Source organism: Epinephelus lanceolatus, chromosome 23 (genome assembly GCF_041903045.1).
Source record: "Epinephelus lanceolatus isolate andai-2023 chromosome 23, ASM4190304v1, whole genome shotgun sequence".
Classification (NCBI taxonomy): Eukaryota; Metazoa; Chordata; class Actinopteri; order Perciformes; family Serranidae; genus Epinephelus; species Epinephelus lanceolatus.
In genome coordinates, this window is record NC_135756.1 from 18,554,477 (window position 1) to 18,568,559 (window position 14,083).

The following is a 14,083-nucleotide window of genomic DNA, read 5'->3' on the forward strand; positions in this document are numbered from 1 at the left end:
TCTAATTACTGAGAATCATCAGCTGGCGGGTAGTCACTGCAGTGAAGCTGAGTGATGTCAGGATATTAATGTTAAGGGAAGCCGAAACTTCATTTAAATGACTTTACTTGATATTTGCTCCATTAGAATTAGGCAGAAATTGTATTATTGATAAACTAATTTATTTTCATGAAATAAGTTTGTTGAATTTCAGGCAGGCGTGCAGGTCATGATGTGAGCAAAACACGTGGGTGACACCGCTGTCACCTGCTGACAGCGTATCTCCCATTGTGAAGAAGAGCCATGGCGTTTTGATGAAGTACATGTCTCAAACTGTTTGCACACTGTGTCATGTAACCTTGTGCTAGGTGTTGCTCAATTCCACCAGGCAGAGCAAAATATTGCTTGTTCTGAACTTAGTAACCTTGTGTACAGTACGTGTGACTGTGGGTTTGTGGTAGTGTGTTATGGTGCAGAGATATTTTGTGAGCGTTTTAAGAGAACGGACGCAAGACAGTTTTTCCGTAAAGAGACAAAATTGCAGCTCGATTTTTATTAGAGGAGAAGACTGTGTCTGCGGGGCCTGAAATTGCTCCATTTATAATAATAACTTCTCAATTATATAAGACTTTTCAAAACAGTAGTTAGAGAGTGCTTCAGAGAAAGAGACACTTTAAATAAACAGATTATGAGAAATAATCTACCTCTGTCTATGTATAGTTTACACCCCCCCCAAGCTGTTCACAGTATATGCAATTAGATTTCAAACCTTTGCTTGAAATTACCTGCTTCTGTTTCTGTATGTGGGTGTCAGGTGACTGATACCACGCACACAGAAACATTATGCAGCACTGATATGAAAACTTAGCTCGGCTAAATAGGAATAAAACAAACTTTCCTTGTGTTTACCGTGATGGATTATCTCGTTGTTGCTGTTTTTCATGCCAAACAAGTATGTTAACAGCAGCTTCTTTTGAAGGAGGAAAACAGGAGCTAACACAGGAGTGTACAGTGTCTCCAACAGTGCTGACTGTGTGCAGAATCCAAAGACTGTCTTCAAGTGTTCCTGCCAAGAACCCTGGTGATATTATCCTCATCACAAAGGCTTGTAAACACTTTGGATAATTTCCTCGTTCCTCATGTTTTCACTTGTTTGCATTCTCACTTTTGCGAGTTTATTAAAGTCGGATGTTGTTGAGCTAATTCGCTGACACAAAATGGGTCTGCAGCTGCTGCTAATCACTCAGTTGTCAGTCGAAGCAAAGCGACCAGAATAAACAGCATTTTGTTTACAAATCTCACAAGTGTTCTACTTAGCAGCAGAGATTAGAGAGATACAATATAGAGCTGAACATGAACCTGGAGTTTTACCTCGACCTGAGTGGAGATTTGCATCCCACATAATAATTTTCTTTTTCGTATCTGGAGTCCAATGTAAAACCACTTTGAGAAAATAACATACCTTCACCTTTTTTACGGTCACGACCGCCACATCTATACATTTCCTTAGTAGAAATTACATGGATGCAGAATACATTAAGTGCGAATTCAGAAAATAAAACCCATTCTGTATATGTGGAAACATTTATTTTGTGTAGAGTTTTAAGTGATGTTTTTCTTTTTCTTTAGAGAGAACATGTTGATCTTGTTGCGATAAAATTTTTATGCTCAGTGTTGTACTCAGTGCCCAACATTAACATACAAACCAGTGCAGATCTGAGCGCAGAAATCATCTAACGATAGGGTTTGTGTGTAATTCATAAATTGTTCAGATTTGTCAGTCACTGCGTAGAAATGATTGGTTGCTGAAATGTGGCTGCTGAAAATATTCATTCATGCATTTTTATTAGGTTGGTGCTTTTACTTTGACGGAAAGGCGCATCCATCGAACTCCGGTTCCTGTCTCTCTCGCCCTAGTTCCGGCTCCTTACCCAAACGGCCACTAAACAGCCCCAGACTAGACATAAGCTAGCGCTATCCACCAAGTTCTGCTGGCTTGTTATACACATTGGAGGAAGATGATACATGTAGTGCATTCAGAAATACTCATTCTGAGTGCTGATATTACTCTGGGCACTCTGTCTGGGGAGACAGAACAGCAGAGCGTCGAGCGGAGTGAATGTGTCATCAACTTAACCATTCGTTAATTCATATAGAAATATAACGCTGTTTCTTCGACCAACAGGACTCTCATTTTAGTGTAGAGCATCAGACTGAATTCACAAACACACCATGTTGGTCACTCACTTTCCGGGGCCGCCAGTGTTACTTGAATAAGTAAACACTGACCAACAGGACCAGACTGGCCGACCCGTATGTTCTCACTCGGTGGATGGATGATGTCACAGGAAGCTTTGTGGTTGATAACTATGCCAATCTTACAAAGGAGGACGACACTTTAACAGTTTCCTCCAGTTTACTTTGCTATCAATGCTAAAAATGTTAGCGTTTCAGAGAAATCCAATATTCCTCTTAATCCCTCCCCAGTTTCTGATGAGGTGGACATGATAACCCTTAATACACATAACATCATTCTACAACAGGAAATACATTTTCCCTAACCTGATATGAAGTGTGCGCTGCACATCCGTCCAGTGCTTTCGTCTTATCACATTTAACCATCTTTGTTTTTGTTGACGGGCAATGGCGGCTGGTTTTGAGCCATGACTCCTTCTATTCTGGCTCCCAATAACACAACAAGACGTCATTTTAAGACTCCTATGTAGCCTACAGCCCTGTGGTGGAGGGCCGTGTTTTGCCTCCAGCTAAAAAAACTGACTTCCCTGTGACGTCGGCTCTAAAAGGGGCTATTTAAGCAGCTGCTTCTGTTTGAAGATAAAGAAAGAAACAGTGGTGTCCAGCCTTTAGTCAACCTGGAGCCAGTCCCTCTGAGCCAGGCAACTGTGAGCTGTGATAGAGAGTGTGCAGCAATGTAGGCCGTTACAAAATGTAATAGTTTCTCATAGGCATGCTCACTTAAACGTGCATAAAAGAGTTGAGACCTGACGTGAGATTTGATCGTAGCCTTCACTAACATTCATGTTGATAAATGCCGAGCTTTGTGTGAAAATGACCATACGTCCAGTATTCTCTCGCGGGCTCGTTCTGTACATGAGGTCCTTCATGAGCTTCAGTCAAAACAGAAAAAAGCATGAAAGCAGCAGTATGTGTTTTTCGTACTTCTTAAAAACCTTGAATTAAAGGGTCAGTTTACGTAGTTACTGGAGCTGAATAGAATGTGTAACTTCATTTTTCAGGGACAGTGTCTTTACTATCCAAGATGATAATCATAATAACACAGAGGACCTCGCTGTGAATAGATTCCCTTTGGTGGAACATGCAGTTCTTCCAAACTGATGGTAATGTCCATGGATTGTGTTGGTTGGAAGCAGAAACCTGATATCTAAAAAACAATTAAAACTGATATCTGCATGGATACCACCAACAGAGAGCAGGAGAATATGTTGTTTTGTTGGTGACCCGACCCTTTAAATAGATATGAAATGTGTGTAATTTATAACCTGGGAAATAGAAATAGTACACGATACAATCACCTCATTTGTTTGCAACCAGCAAAACTGTTACTCTCGCACAATCAGAGGAAGACGCTCCACATTCCAGTTGCATTACACAGATATCATTTACATTGTGTGTGTGTGTGTGTGTGTGTTTGCAATTTTACTCAGTATATCCAGGATGTAAATATATAGAATGGAATGTGTCTCCGGCTGATGATAAGAGCCGCAGCTCTACCTATGGCTGCCTGTTACGGCTCCGTGCTGATATGGGCCGGGATGAAGGTGACTGAGGATGACAGGCAGCCAAATGCCTTTTCACCTGCAGCTGATTTCTGAACGCAAACGCCCCGGTTTAGACAAATGGGAACGGGACGCAGCAATTACGTTGCAGCTGACCTTCAGCTTGTGCAAGCGACGGCGCTCCGTGATGGAACTGTCACACACTTCATGCTTGGCCCCTTTTACCTTATCACAGTCACACTGCTCAACCTTTACAGCTAAAGAGTCCAAAAGCAAAATATTTGGTTTGATTAAGTGATCAGACTCTGAAGGCTTTTTACTCATTTAGTGGATAGATTTTATTCCCTCAGAAAACGGGCACATCATGACAATTTCTGCCTGATGATTTTTCAATTGTGTTCATCTATTATGGGGAGACGACCTCCTCATCAATCTGCACTTCATGGGAAAATTACTGGCAAAATTTCCCTCGACAGACAAGGGAAAATGCAGCTTATAAATTCTGCATGTAATGATTAAATTTAAATACAGAGGTCAAGAGCCCTCATTATTTGCACTAAAATATTAAAATACTGTTAATATTTTATGCAGCCAAATATGCAGCACTGAATTAATTTCAAAAGAGAAATGTTTGCACTGAATAAAGTGCTTTTGGGGCCAAGCATGTAAGTGAGAAACTTTTATCCCAGAGCTGAATTTTTAATTTGTCCGTGCAGAGCCCTGTTGCGTCCCCTGTTGCTGCCACGTGCCTCAGTGTCAGTGTGACTCACTGAATCATGGGCAGAAAAAATAAAGAGGTGTGACGACATACCTGGATACCCCTACGAAGACGGATTTTTATTTTATTCTCTACAGAGACCTCACATCAGGTCTTTAAGTAGAAATCAATGTTTTCATAGTGGTGCATCATCTCTCTATCAGATGCACATAACACAACAAAGATCCAATTCAGATCAGGAGGTGAAATGTTTTCAGTGCGTGTGAGATTTTCTGTCAAACAGTTCATTGAATTTTTGTGATCTTTTCCATTTTTCAAAGGAGGATAAAACCTTGAAAACAACGCTGCTAGGTCTTTGTGGTGATCACACACAAGTGCTCTTTGAATACTTGCTATATCCTGTGCTTATTCCATCTTCTTAAGGCCTTATTGAATTGCTTAAAGTCATTTTATTAAGTACATATTGCCATGTAAAACAACCTCTACTATGTGCCTTGGATTGTGTTTGAGAGACTTGCATTTTATATTTTGTTATTAGGACCACATTCCACCCATGCAATGAGTCCATCTCAAGATAGAATGAGGATAAAACCTTTTTTGGACATGTAGGTAGTAGTTGCTTGCTTGCTCGCCACTTTACTCAAAACCGGTAAAGATACATGAAGCAGCCTGGTCTCACTCCCAGGCCTCAAAATACGCCACTTGGGAATCACTATAATGATGCTCGGGACACCATTTTGTGTCTGTGTGAGACACACTGGGCTTTCCACAAACTCCACTATAAACCCATCCACATCATTCAATACTCAGAACTGTGGAGGGAGTATCAACCTTGTAGTAGCCTTGTTGCCTAAACCTAACTCTGACCCCTTCTGGGTCAGGATACGCCACAATATACTCAAAGTCAAGGAAGGATCCTTGAATGGCTGAATTTCAAGGATGTTAGGTCATCAAAATGTCAAGGATCCTTCAAATTCTACCGAGAACAGAGTCCTTCATTCAGAGAATTTTCAAGTATGCATGTGTGTATCCTCAGTGGGTATCATATACCCACAATTCTAACAACATCCTAACATCCTAACAAGGAAAGATCCTGACTTTGAGAAACGCCATCTGGCTCCAAAAATCCAAGACGGCAACAGTCAAAATGCCAAACTCCAGGCTTTAAAACAGAATCCACGAACCAATGGATAACGACATGTTGGCTACAGCCATTATTTTTACAGTCTGTGGTTCTAACTAACCTCGACTGTGCAGTTGTTGCAAGGACAAACAAGCAGCAACAGGTGACCTCAGTATTTTCAAATCAGACAGAGTGACTCATGTACAGCCCCCAGAGCAGGTTAACACCTTGTGTGGCCATTGGAACAATAATGACATTATGAGCTATTAGTGTGCACAAAGGTATTGCACCAATTTATTGACAGACATTGTCAGCTGCTACCAAAACCCACACCACCTGCAGAGCACTGATGGGGGGAGCATTAAAACAGCAGAAAGATACTTTTAACTTGAAGTTTTTATTTTTGGTCACTGTAATTTTGACCAGATAAGAACAGAAATCAGAACTGAGGATTTACAGATTTCTTAGGGGAAAACAATCAAAGGAAAGAGTCGAGACTTTCTCCCCCATCACATCAGAGAACTTGACTGGCTGACGGTCAGTATCTAATGGACTAATATATCAGTCTAAACCTGTTAATGACTATAATCACCTCTTGATACACTCAATCACTCTTGCTGATCAATTACACAGAAGACAGATGAACTCCACGTGTCTCAAACGGCGCAACAGATCGGCTTCCCATCAGCTCACCAGAGAGATTCTGGAAATAAAATCCAATTCTGCTGTGCTTCTGTTCTTCGCTTGCATACACTGGTAGGACAAGTCACGCATGGATAGCAGTGGCGCAAGTCTCTTCTCCAGCCTGATTAGTTCTGCTCCAGAAATGTGGAGAGTGACAAGCTAATCGCAGCCGTGGCGGCGGTGAACGGGGGCCTCTGAGGGACTGGAGGGACAGATCGATGATCCACGGGGCTCGGCGACAGGAGGAGATGCATGAGTCAACATGAGGCATGCGAGACACGCGGCATGGAGGACAGGTTGTCAGTTTGGACGTTTTAACCTGCGTCTACATCCAATGACAGATTAAGATGTGACTGTTTGATTAGTTTTAGAAACAGAGACCCCTTCAGTGTTACATAACTTTCATCTGTGATCACTCTAGGTGTTAGTTTATATTGAACATGGCATGAAAAAAGTAAAAACTGCACCAAATATTGGGAAAATGCTCAAAATGTACAGTGTATGTCGAAAACAACCCTCACTCTGCCAGGAGACACTTTTATACCTCAGGGTTCTTTCAGACCTAGAGTTCACTTACTTTGGTCCGAATCAGGGACTAATTTTGTCCCAAAGTTGCATAATCACCTAGAGTTGGTCCGTGTTCTCACGGCAGCATTTACAAGCAGACCAGATAAAATACCTTGTGCGAGGAAGCTGAACGTAAGAGCCCTGTCCCGCTCTGAAGTCGTCGAAATCCAACATTTGGGCAGTGACTTGCAGCGCCAGAAACCAACGAAAAGGTGTCCTTTAATGTCGGCATGATACGCAGCTAGTTGTCATAATAGTTTAACGGTGCCCGGCGGCGTCAGGGGGAAATGTGGTGGGACAAGGATGAAAGTTAAGGCGGCGAAAGCCTAAGTAGGGTGGGGGAGACTTTCACCTGAGACACTGGTGTTCACGTCTTGCAAGATTCTAAAGCCAGACCCTGGTCTTTTTTCCTAAACCTAACCATGTGCGTTCGGATAAAAACGGCAATTTGCAGTGTTGTACCAACATAGTGCGTTTATTTTGAAAGAGACTGTATGTAAACATTAAATTTCCTGTGAAAACCGAAGTTTATTTTGACAGAAGACAATGCATGTAACAGGCAGAACTTGACACCACATCCCAGAACGTCAACAACCAACACACCCAGGGTACCTTTCATGTCGTATCTGGACGTGGAAAGTCCATGACCAAACGTCAATAAGTGAGGAGGTCCGAGTGAGAATGTGTTGCTCTTGATTGGTTAGAATGTCCATGCGGGATAAAAACACTGAAGGTCTTGGTCCGGTTGTTTTGGTGCGCACCTGAGCGTGATTGCTGTGTTCACACCTGCCCAAAGGAACCGCACTTACGGGGCAAACGAACTTAAGTTTGACTGAACCGAACCAAACAGGGCAGGTGTGGTCTCAAACTGTGACTAGCTGCACTTTAACTTTGCCCAAACTCTGAAAATGATTCGCTTATTTGCCCATTTTATGTGTTGCCTTTACTCAGTGGTAATTTGATGGGCTGCAGGTCAAACTTGCACACATTGCATATATATGCTGATAAAACAAAGAGACCTCCATGATACACTCTGAGGGATTCAGTCGAAGATTCCACATGACAGACCTCATTAAAAAGCTGAGTAGCACCCAATGCTGAAAACGTACACTGTGAAAAAGAGGCTCTGCTGCAGCTCTTATCATTTTATTATTGATGAAATCCGATCATGGTGGAATTCGAGGAAAAGTGTACTTTGAGTCTTATTTTTGTACCTTGGCTTTTATTTCTGTTTATATGTTATTAAACAGCTTCACTGCTGAGATCAGAAGACAGAGCAACACTACTTTTAATGTGGTAATTGCGACTTCAAAAGGCTGGAAGTTGTTGTTGTTTTTTATTTACTGGGGTCTTACACACTCATACAAATGACTCCTGCAGTGCAGAAAGATGTTGTGTGCATAAAGGGACATTATAAATATCCAGAGCTGGAAACAGTGACAGTTGTATGATGTAATTTCTGTCTGACTTCAATTAAAACAAGTCTACAAACTCATAGATAAGAATAGGTGGCTCTAAAATCAAGGTGTAGCCTGCAGCTGTTACCAGCTTATACATCATGATTAAGTGATTGTGACTAATTAAGACACACTGAGCTCATAATAGCTATAGAAACAGAGCGCATGCGTCTCACTCTGGAGACTATGCCCAACACAGGGGAAAATAAATGGCGCCACAATATGCAGCCAAGGGCTAAAACACTAACAAAACACCTGTATCTAGCTAGGAACACTAGATTTAAGCACTTTATGTCTGCCAGAAAGGAAATGCTATATTGACAAACTCAATATTGTCAGTCTGCCAGAGGGTCCCCTCTCCTTACCTTGCTTATCTTAGAGAAATGATCCCACTAAATGACCAGATGTTAAATACTTTGAGCTTTAATTAATTGCATTTTGCTTGAATCACCAGGTAAGATCATCATTTAACCTAACAAAGGTTGAAGAAGGTATTGTATAGCTAAGTTAGCTTCAACCTCTTCAGTTTGTCCAGCAAAATTAGCAAAATACTTGCTGCACGTGTTCTTTATCCTGATGGTAGTGCATCCCACAACAAAGCAGCTGTTAGGCATTTTCTGTTGCTTGCTTGCAGACGTAGGTTAAGTGACAAGGGGGCACCTTCATGCAATACAAAGTCAACGAAGACTGATTAGTTGTTTTGCTCTTTTTTCTTTTCAACTTTATTTTTTCAAGATGTGAGATACCACTGTGACATGTAGCCGAGATAAAAAATTAACAATGCATGAAGCAAAAATGAACAAATGAAGCAAAAATAAAGGAAAAACAAAACAAAAACGCTCATACATGCAAAGTGAGAGTTGAGTTCATTGAACAATCACAATTAAATCCATGAATAACTCATAATTCATCAACAAATTGTCAAAATAATAAGATTAACAATTTGCTTGGAAGACAAGCTGTTGATAAATGAGTAAATACAAACTAAAATTAACACATAATTAGAAAACAAAACAAAACATATGAACAAAAGCACTCCCCCATTTGGTTGTTGACTCCTACCAATATCTATTAATCCATTAGCAATCTATTGGCGGTCAACTGTTATTATGCTAATTGTTTTTCCTCTTTGATGTGTCCGGAATCTAAATGTGCTTTGTCTCTATTCCTGTAATTTTTAATTAATAAAAATAAACGAATAAATAAATAGTTAAAAAAAAAAGATTTTCCATGGTTTAAATCTTCAAATCTTGAATGAGTGAAACAGAGCCCTTGTGGGTTGTAATGGCTGGCAAATGTCAGCATTTGTGGTCAAAAATTATATTTTACCTAAAAATTCAACGCAAAGCAGTGATACTCACCTGGGTGCTAGGTGGCGCGTCGGCCATTTTAGAATTCACGATGAAAATAAACTGATTCGCACTTGTAATTCAATATGTTGCCAGAGTGAATAAAAAGCATTAAAATAGAGCTTGTTTATAAAAAAGGTGTCAGGGAAAGATCAACAGGACCCCCCCCCCCCCCCCCCCCCAACATAGGTTTGGGCTGGGGCCCCCAGTGTCCTCACATCTTAGAGACGCCCCTGACCTGCGGCTGGATTTGACTCCTGACAAAGATGAGTGAGGACAGCAAACATCACAAGGTTGACAACAGGCAGTTAATGTATTACACACAAATATTTATTATTATTTTCGTTAATGAAATTGCTCCTGGCCTCCTGTCATTTTGTTAAAATGTTAAAATGGCCTCAGGATGAGTATCCGTGACGTAGAGTCCAGCAGAGAGGTGTGAGGTGGGGTTGATTAATACAATCAATCAGTGATGCCTTCACGGAACTAAATTGACAGGACTCTGTAAGGCTTGTGTATGTCACGATATTATAGTTTATTATTTGTGTGAACTGTGCAGTGAGGTGTGAAGCAAGTTAATTGTACTCTGGCCTCACACACATAAAGTTAACGACAATGTTTAATTAAAGCAACAAGGCTAGCTAGCTTGTTTCTGCTAATGCTAGCTTCTGTGATGCTAGCAGAGATGGAGGAAGGTCAAGGAACTACAGCAAGAGCAGCGGGACATGGACACTTCGCCTTTCATCAAAGAGAGGAGACTGGGATTAAATGTCAGGTAAGGTAAGACAGATACACCCTCTGTCTGTCTGTCTGTCTGTCTGTCTGGTTTCTGTGCTGATGTTTTAATGTCTGTATGAGTATGTAACTTGCTGTGCAGTGGCTGGTGTTATGGAGGTCATATTATGTGCTGTGCTTGGTTTGCCTGTACACTAGCTGTTGTGTTGCTGATGTCCACAGTGAGAAGGGACGCAGTTTCAAGAACTTTAGATCATTAGGACTTTTCCTACTTGATGCATTTGTTGGTTGTGCAGTCACCTGATGATCTGTGTGAATTGTGAACTGGCCTGTGCAGGTTTGATGGTAGCTTTGTGTGCTTTTCTCCTCCTGGATTTGTTTGCTGTTTGTTGCTGTGTCATTAATTTTTACTAAAATGTATTTGATGCATGCATTGGTATTTTTGATTTGGACTTAACGTTGACATCTGCAAATGCCTTTAGTATTCAGTACTGATCTGTACCTTTTAGGCTTTGTGGTACTGTATATATATTGTTGCATGCTGAGAAGATAAATAAGAAATGTGTGAGCCATGTGTGAGAGATGTGCATTGTATGATATGTCAGCTTAAACCTACTAATTGACTGTCATGTGTTTTGGTGGATTTCATCAAAATAGTGCAAATCAGGAGATAGGCGTGGCACAATGTACAAATTTGAATTCACGATATACTTCCAATAACCATTACAATACACTTAAAGGGCCAGTGTGTAATATTTGGCATGGTTTATTGTCAATCTGAATCTGAATCTGAATATTCTACCCATTAATATGTTTATACAAGTGTATGATCGCTATAAAATAAAATTCGTTATATATATATATATATAATATGTATAGCAAGGGCCTTGCTTTAGAGAGATCGCCATCTTGCGCCGCCATGTATGTACAGCAGACCGAGTGGACAATCCAGCCAGCCAGAGAACGCGTTTCGTGTGTATAAATGAACCAACGAAGACAGCAGAAGGAAGGAAGAAGGAGGAGGAAACAGCAGAGTGTTAGTAGTTCGTCGATAGAGAGTAGTGAAAATTTTTTTTAGTTATAAAGTTTGTGAATGGACCACACTTACCACGCAACAGGAGAGAATGAACCCGAACCGTCATCTGCGTGGAAAAGAAGACGCAACTTCACTCCTTGTGATGCACTCTCTGCGGCGCTTTTCCTCCTGATGATATATCTCCCCAACGATGGTAGCAGTAGCACCGAATCCCATTCTGTGCATTCAGCCTCTCTTCTCGCCTGCTCAGCATCAGACACATGGAGTTCCTCATCTGTATGCTCCAGCTCAAACAGGTATGGCTCTGGGTCTGTACAAGAAATTCTTCAAAATCGCGTTCAAAGTCGTCCATTGCAGCTACTATAGTCCGGAGATATTGCTAGGCTAAATAAACAGCTGAGCACTGTTTACAGGCTACGCTGTCAGTCAGTGTGCGGGCTGGAGGTTGGTGGAGCAGAGAGGGGAGGGGGGTCCCCACTTGGTATGGCAAACGAGTATGTGTGTAAAGTTATGAAGCCTGTCTGTTACGCCAGAAGAGTCAGAGTTTGGGACGGAGTGGAGTGTTACCGAAGTTTCTGGAGTGCTCAAATAAACGGGCCTTTTTCCCGAACGCTCCTCTGGTCTCCTGCTCGTGAGGGATTCATTACAATATCGTAACATGGTTTAGATTTCTAAATAAACATTCACCTCGTCGCTAGATAGACCTACTCCTGAAAAACTCGTGCGCAAGGCTTTTTGTCCCTACGAGGCCGCCGTCATTTACCCGATGGGAGGGGTGAGCGAGTGAGCCCTGCAATCTAGAATTTGACCTGTAATGTCACTGTTTTCAACTGTTTTCAACCCATTTTACACACTGGCCCTTTAAAACTCATAAAAATGGCACAAAAATATAATAGAACCACACCAAAAAACACATTTTTAATGTGCCACAGATAGGACAGTGAATATCCTTTTTTATGAGGTGATGCATCTTTTCATATGAAATATGCCAATGGTTAATTGATATCTTTTGCATTTTTTAAAGTTTGTGTGTATGCAGTAGGGGTGTGCCATACTGTCTCGTTCAGGGTAATACTGGTATAATTTTAGCTATGATATGAAAAATTCATATTGTGATACTCGTGATATTTTGACTTGTTGTCATATTGATGTCAAACTGTGGCGTCATTATACCTGCACGTCCTGAATGTTTTATGAACAGCCTCAGACTTCTCAGACTTTTTGAGTTACTGCTCAGAGGGAACTCTTTCAGCGGCTCCTCTGGCAGCAGCACAGCTTCTCTCCCTCTCCTCTCTCGCTGTGTGCACACGGGAGTCGGCGTTGTCAGGTGATTTTGTCATAAACCTTTGGTAATATAAACCTACGTGCAACAAATAAAACTCCATATATGTGAATGTGTGATAGTTGTGGTATCATGACAGCCTGTCACAGGTTACAGCGTGATAGTTAGAGGAGAAATGGCAGAGCATAAAGGTCCAGGTGGGAAAAAAAACAACTCAATCATTTAGGATTTACCTAATGAAGGAAATCACCTGTTGATTTTTATATATATATATATATAGATCCCAGGGGACATTTTTTGTATTTGGGAGCTGTTAAATGTGTAATTTGTGGTAGATTTTATTTTATTATTTTTTTTTCAAATCACAATTCCTGATAAAATCATATATCATTCCCTCACTATCAGGAGATGACCTGTCTGACTTGGCTTCTTAGGTCACAGCTAAAATGAGCACTTTCAGTAGTTTCACAGTCAGTTCAACTGTCCCCACTGAAAGACCAGATGGTCCCAGTCTGGTCCTGTGCTTTAAATGGACCACAACCACCACTGAAGGCACAGTTTAACTTGTTCCTCTAAGTTTATGTAGCAACCCCTGAAATGATTACAACAACAAATAGCTTATCATCCTTTACAGTTCTCACAGCTGATCTAGGACATGGAGTTACGAGTGTAATGTTGCCTACAGTTTTCCCGTAATAAGGAGCACTAAACGTAGTCTAACTATGAAAGCAACAGTTTGACATTTTGGAAAATATGCCTAAATGAGAAAATGTATACGTTTTTTGTGTCTGCTGAATATGAAGCCAGAAAGTGGTTAGTTTGTCGAAATATATTTTGTGCTGGTTGGCTGACAACTGTTACCAACCACAATATTTCAGTCGCTGGTAGCCATTTACCGTAGTTATGAATATGTAAAACCTGACTGTGCAGGAGAAGGCGAGAGTCTTCTGGACGTGGCGGGGTATGGCTATTTCCTGGTGTTAGCGTTTGAGTGCTAACAAAAATGTTAGCATTTTTTGTAGCACTCCCTGGTGTGATCCTGTTTGATAGTCTGGGCATGCTGCCTCTTACACATGACAGATTCACAGGACTATACATTCATTTTCCCAATAAACATATCAGCTCATACCTTTGCTGTGTGCGTATGAGGAGAGACTAATGAGATGCAGAGACTGCTGCAGGATGCTCTGCTTGTGTATGTGTGCTGTAATAACTGTTTACTCCTTGCCAAGACGTTATTCCTGATATAAAGCAGAGCCACACTTGATGTAAGGTGCTACTTTGTCCTTCCCTGCCCGTCCTGCTTCAGATGAATTTACACGCTCAGAGTGATTTCCACACTAAACACTTTCTCGTCTCTTGTCAGGACGGATTTAGACAATGTTCCTCCGACTA